General features: G+C 35.1%; 1 long non-coding RNA gene across 1 annotated transcript; it reads right to left on the bottom strand.

Moving 5' to 3' along the window:
• Window positions 1–5,071: 5,071 nt before the first annotated feature.
• On the bottom strand, window positions 5,072–5,994 carry LOC149841510 (uncharacterized). Its single transcript, XR_016431655.1, has 2 exons — window positions 5,798–5,994; window positions 5,072–5,247 (listed from the first exon to the last, which is right to left on the bottom strand). It is a non-coding gene; the product is annotated as an uncharacterized LOC149841510 (long non-coding RNA).
• Window positions 5,995–7,151: the final 1,157 nt, after the last annotated feature.

The raw sequence follows: 7,151 nt of genomic DNA, 5'->3' as shown, positions 1-7,151 counted from the left end.
CTATATATATATATATATATATATATATATATATATAGAGAGAGAGAGAGAGAGAGAGAGAAACTGGAATAGGTAAACCATCAAAACATGTAAACTAGTATGAACAAAGATTTTCATAGGGTTTTTGCAAATCCAACCCGCAGATGCATTTGGCATGACCATTTACTTGTAATCGACTATTGGATCGTCGTAATTGGATAAAAAAATGTGATTTTGTATTCTTGAATATTTACAAAAATTCAAAGACGTTGATTTTCAAGACTTAAAAAAACCTTCATCAAAATCTCGAGGTATACCAGTTTACATATTTTGCTCATTTTCATTATATATATATATATATATATATATATATATATATATATATATATATATATATATATATATATATATATACAATGATAATCTACGATGTTCCTTCTTTAACGATTGAGTTTTTCATCGATCATACTTTACATATTGGATTTTATCATTTATTTAGTGAGTGATGTATTTTGGATTATGAATTTTCAATGTTTAAATATATTTTTTAAAACACTAAAAATTAATAGCCCACAGTACTTTGTATTGTAAAGTTTTAAATGCATTGTGAGCCATCAATTTTTTACATTGCAAAAAACATGTTTATGTATCGTAAAGTCTTTGTGTAAAGCATATTTCTTACTAAATAAATTATAAACATCAAATATAAGAGGTCCCATCATGCATTGAAGAAGGAAAGTCATCTGATGGCCTTTGGCTGTAGATTTTAGACCTTTTTTTATTGAAGTCATCGATTCATATATATATATATATATATATATATATAGAGAGAGAGAGAGAGGGAGAGAGAGAGAGATGGGAACCTACTGGATGGAAAACATACCAACTCTACCCACTAAGAATTTTTTGGTGTTTTTTTTGAAATTCGGACCTTATGTTTAGCATGATTGATTTATTAGAAATTGACACTTGGATCAAGAATTTTGGATGAAAAAAAATAGTATTTGAAGCCTCAAAAATTTATGAAAATTGTAGACAGTTGATTTTTGAATCTTATAAAAAACTATCCATCAAATGATTCAAGTGTCACTTTCTAGTAAATCAATCATGCTCTGTAAGGTCAGAATTTCTGAAAACACTGAAAAATAATGGTCCCAAGCAATCTGGTATCATAGCATCCTGCAATTGGACAACCACTCATCTGCATTTGGGATGAAAACAGCTATGGCCACATCGTCTATTGGTTATATTGAATCCCCACAACACATTTCACTTAGGGACCGTCAGATGCGTGAGAGTGGGGACCACACAACACTTGTGAGGTGTCATGTTAATCATGGTTATATTTTCATTTCCTATTTTGAGCTTTCTTGTTGGCTTCGATCTTGCAGCAAGGGATGCACCCCTAGTATCGAACTTGCAATAACCTTCAATTTGAAGACCTTAAGCCCACACATCTAGCCAGGTGTCTGTAGCCCTTGTGAGCTTGGGATCTTACTGACATTTTTTTCACAAAATGAAGTTGTTGAAAAAGAGAGAAACTTGAATGCACAGAGAACATGAAAGCAAATCAATGGAATCATAATGAGAGAATGAATGTCATTAGCATTGGCTAAACAAACATTAGAAAATGAGTGGAGAGAAATGGACTCTCTTGCTTTCTCATTTAAACGAGAATCACATGTAGCCCAGCAAACCAAACTTAGCAATTAAGGTATTGAATCACATTATGTGAAATGTGGAATATATATTAATATAATTTGTATGGCAAAAATGCTCGGTTCTACAAAATTGACCGAGTACCATCAACCTGACATCAAATTAACATAATTTGGTGAAACGAGGATGTCAAATTAGTTATTAAGGTTAAAAGAGAGTGTTATAGAAATCTAAGAGTCGTGATAATGAGAATTTAAGGAAGCTAAAAAGTAGTTCGAAACGCGAGGGATAAGGTATATAAGGAGGTTTATGACAAGTTGGATACCAAAGAGGGCGAGAAGGATATTTATAGGCTTGCAAAGATGAGAGATAGGAAATCGAGGAATCTGGGTATGGTTAGATGTATCAAAGATAAAACGCAAAAGGTTTTAGTCAAATATGAGGAGATTAAGGAGAGATGGAAAGATTATTTTTGATAAGCTATTTAATGGAAGTCATGCTTAGGATCTTGGAGACTTCTCTATTCCTTTTCATGAGATGAATCGTGACTTGATGCGCAAGATTCAAAAGAAAGAAATTGTAGAGGCTTTGAAGAAAATGAAATCAAGAAGAGCAGTTGGCCCAGATGGTATATCTATCGAGGCTTGAAAATACTTGAGTGAGAAAGGCTTAAAATGGTTGACAAATCTTTTTAACAAGATTTGGCGGACAAATAAGATGCCTAATGAGTGGAGGAAGAGTACTTTGGTGTCTCTATATAAGAATAAGGGTGATATACAAGATTGCACAAACTATCGTGGTATAAAACTCATGAGACATACTATGAAACTTTGAGAGAGGGTGATTGAATATAGGTTGAGGAAGGTTGTCATGATATCAGAGAATCAATTTGGTTTTATGCCTGGAAGATCAACTATGGAAGCTATACATCTTTTTAGACAACTTATCGAGAGATATAGAGAGAGAAACAAAGATTTGCATATGGTTTTTATTGATTTAGAGAAGGCATACGATAGAGCACCTAGGGATGTTCTCTGGTGGACAATGAAGAAGAAAGGTGTTTCTCTCAAATACATTAGTATAATTAAAGATATGTACGAAGGAGTAGTAACCAATGTACGCACTTGTGGAGGGGTGACAACCAAGTTTCCTATAACGGTTGGGTTACATCAAGGATCTGCATTAAGCCTTTTCCTATTTGCTATAGTGATGGATGAGCTTACGAGATCAATTCAAGAAAATGTGTTATGGTGTATGTTGTTTGCTGATGATATTGTTTTGATTGATGAGTCTAGAGTTGGGGTTAATGCTAAGTTAGAATTATGGAGACAGACATTGAAAGCAAGAGGTTTTAAGTGGAGTAAGAGTAAGACAGAATATATGGAATGTCGGTTTAGTAAGCAACGAAGTAGTGATGGGAGTGTAGTGAAGCTTGGTGAACAAGAAATACCGGTGGGTGACTGTTTCAAATATTTGGGATCTATCATTCAAAAGTATGAAGAAATTGATGGAGATGTAAATCATAGGATAAAGGTTGGGTGGATGAAATGAAAAAGTGCAACTGGAGTATTGTGCGATCGTAGAATGCCATTGCGGTTGAAGAAAAAGTTTTATAGGATGACAATTAGGCCCGCTTTACTATATGGTACGGAATGTTGAGCTGCCAAGAGACATCATATTCAAAAAATGAGTGTAGCTGAGATGCGTATGCTTAGATGGATGTGTGGAAATACAGTAAAAGATAAGATTTGAAACGAGGAGATATGTAAGAAGGTAGGCGTTGCACCCATTGAAAATAAGATGCGAGAGAATCGTTTACGGTGGTTTGGACATATTCGGCGAAGGCCTAATGATGCTCCAATTAGAAGGTTGGAGAAATGGGAAAATATATTAGTTAAAAGAGGTCGAGGTAGGCCTAGGAAGACTTGGATGGAGATGATAGGAAAGGATATGAATGCTTTGAACCTCACCGAGGACATGGCATTGGATAGAAATGATTGGAGGAGAAGGATTCATGTGGAAGACCCAGAATGATTTTCTTTTTTGGTTCATATCGCCGACCCCAATTGTTTTGGGATGAAGGCGTAGTTGTTGTTGTTGTTGTACCATCAACCTAACATCATAAAAGAAAGCATTAGTACTAAAATCATACAGAGTAAAACAGATTTTCTTGCAAGTCTTTTAAAAACCCTACTGCGATGGTCTTTATGGGCATAGCCAGATGACCATGACCTAAACTAAACTCTAAAATGCATTATTCGATGCTATTGTATCTACTTTTCAAACTCCATTTGTGCTTCCATTAACTGATTAGGTTATCAGTAGAACCTGACTATAAAAGATATAATAATGCTAAGATTAGGTATTTGTAGAAAACGCCATGATCCTCATCTCCTTTCCTTTCCTTTATTTATAATAAGTTATTATTTCCAAAAAAAGACACTATTAGACCTACGGCCACTTACATTCCACGAGGGACTCAGGTAATAATGATAAAAAAAATATAATACAAGGCTTCCATAAACAAGTATATCTTAACAAAAGAATCTTTTGGAACAACATGTGCATAACCTCAAAACCTTTTATCCCCAAGCCTAAGAGTAGACTTGCTATCTTGTAGCCTTTTTAGCTTTTCTTCCCAAGCACAATGTATTGAAACCTTACTGCCCCCTCTTTTCGACCATTCAATTAACCTCTTACATAATTCATCCTCCTGACCAACCTTAGTGTTGTCCAAGAAGCATGTTGAGGTTCATTCCACTATTGCCTGATCTTGTCAATCAGGTCATCTTCACACAACCACCATACACTACAAGAATTAAAGGTTTTACTGGCACAACAATAGCGCCAGCAAACATCTTTGCTGGTGCAAGAATGCGCCAGCAGTAGCGCCAGTAATGCATTTCCTGGCACAACCTTACACTGGCAGGAAATATCATTTTTTGCTGGCACAAATTTGCGCCAGCAAAAATGTAATACTGGCACAATTTTGCGCCAGCAAAAATCCTTCACAAAACTAAAAAGAATTTTTCCTGGTGCAGTTCTACGCCAGCAAAAACTTAATACTGGCGCAGTTCTGCGCCAGCAAAAAACTCATACGAAGTTGAAAGAACTGTTACTGGCATGCAGTTATGAGCCAGCAAAAAATAAACTTTACCGGCACAATGTTGCACCAGTAAACATTTTTCATAGCACAACAAATGTGTCATTAAAAGTCCTTCAGAGTGTCAAAGGGCCTTATACTGACACATTTGCTGCACCAGCAAAAAAGTGTTTACTAGCGCAGTTTAAAACTGTGCCAGTAAAAACTTTTATTATTATTTTTTTAAATTATATATTCCCTGTCAATACTAGTAGCATCATACTTACAAAATATATCCATAAAAGATTAGTTAGTTTGAAAGTGCACGAGATATCTGAATCCACAAGGCAATTCTCTAATAGGTTTTAAATTGATCAAAAGTAGTACCAGACTCGGAAACAGCTGCAGTATGAGTTCCACTAGTTGCAAGATGATTGATCCTTCCATCCCAATCATATTGCAGCAGTCTAGGAAGCAGTTCTCTATGATAAACAGAGTGCCCAAGTCCTCCAAATCCACCATAACCCCTGCATTCTTGAAACAGGTGGTGCTTAGTAAGCCATACATTAAACATCTCACTCTTGTATAATAGACGGAATGACAAAAATCAAAATGGGAGCTTGATAATCAAAGGCAAAAATCTATAGATGGTGAGGCTCAAATGAAGGTAATCTGGTGATTCAAGCTGAAAAATCAATGCAAGTATTTTGAAAGTCAATAATTGAATAAGTTTACTACTCAGACATATGAAATAAACTGAGATGAACAACTAACAAATGGAACAAAGAGCATCCTCAAAGTAACTAACACATAAAGATGCAATACAGCATCTGGGTTTGGAAATTGGGTAGTTTTGTTCCTGGTGAGTTCTTTCTCAGAAATCTTGTCTCTTTTATTTAGCATTTTAAGCGACTTCACATATGCGATGGTTGCAAAAAAGCATATGAGTGTATCCTATAAAAGAAAAAGATGGGAACAGTTAAAATCAATGAAAATTTGAAAACATACTCCAATCTTTGAAGTTTTGTAGAAAAGAAGGATGCTCAAGTTACATGGAAGCACATTAAACAAATATACCTGAAAGCAGGGAAGTCCCATTATGTCTTCCTCTGTCACATAAAGCCACCTGACAGTGGAGAAGAATTATTATTGAAAGAAAATTGCTTGATCACAATTTTAGGAGAAACAAACTCAGCCAAACTGTGTCTAATGAGAGAGAGAGAATACTTTTTGTTGTTCTCATCCTCAGTTCCCTCAACCCTTCTTGCATTTCACTGTGGCAAACAAGATGCCTTAGTTTTTCTTTTCAGCTCTCTCCCATAAGATCCAAGCAACATAGCAAATGATCAAACCTTATATGCTCATCTAGTCTACGCTCACCAAATTCATGAAGAGCGGTAGGAGCAGCAGTAACATCAGGCAGACCATCATCCTCGTCATCATCATCATCCTTCCTAAATAACCCAAGTTGCTCAAGAGGGTTACTTCCACCATGCTCACCTGAATTCCACCATGCTCACCAAATTCAGGAAGTGTGGTAGGAGCAGCAGTAACATTAGGCAGACCATCATCCTCATCCTCATCCTCATCCTCATCCTTCATGTATAACCCAAGTTGTTCTAAGAGGGTTACTTCCACCAAGTCTAAATCCTGCATCATATCAAACTATTTATTACTCCATCCATTAAGATATTTTATATGAAACAGGCAAACAATGAAGGACAACTTTGTAAATCTAGCACATCCGAGATATAGTTCTTGTTCAGCATCACTCAGCAATTCAGTGAAGGTTGCATTAGCTTCTGAACTCTGACTTTCAATAGGCTCATCTATTCCATCACAATGAGAATCATGTATTCCAAATGCATCATGTATCAATTCATCCATATCATCTATGTTATCTAAACATGCATCAACATGTTGTCTTGTAGGTGGGATCACAAATTCACCATGATGATACCAATTGTAATGTGGTAAGATATTTTTCTTGATTTAGACATAGCAATCTCAATTTTCTATTTCTCTAGATCTTAATTCCAAGGATATATGAAGCTTCACCCATATTTTTCATTTCAAATCGAGAACTTAACCATGATTTGGTCATATTTATCATGTCTATGTCATTTTCTAAAATTAATATATCATCAACATAAAATGATAACATAGTAAACTTACCTCCACTATTCTTGGCATATATATAGTGGTCCAGTCTATTTGCCTCCTAACCCAATTTGGTTATAGCATTATAAAAAGTCAAATACCATTGTCTTGATGACTACTTAAATCCATACAAAGATTTATTTAACTTATATACTTTATCCTCTTGACATTCAATTTCAAAAACTTCTGGTTGCTACATGAAAATAATTTTATTTAATTCACCATTTAAGAATGTCATTTTCACATCCATTTGATATAGGTCAAGATCAAA

Source organism: Nuphar pumila, chromosome 4 (assembly GCF_984573655.1).
Source record: "Nuphar pumila chromosome 4, dmNupPumi1.hap1.1, whole genome shotgun sequence".
NCBI classification, from domain to species: domain Eukaryota; kingdom Viridiplantae; phylum Streptophyta; class Magnoliopsida; order Nymphaeales; family Nymphaeaceae; genus Nuphar; species Nuphar pumila.
The sequence above is the reverse complement of the archived record's forward strand: the minus strand, read 5'-3'. Positions and strand labels throughout refer to the sequence as shown.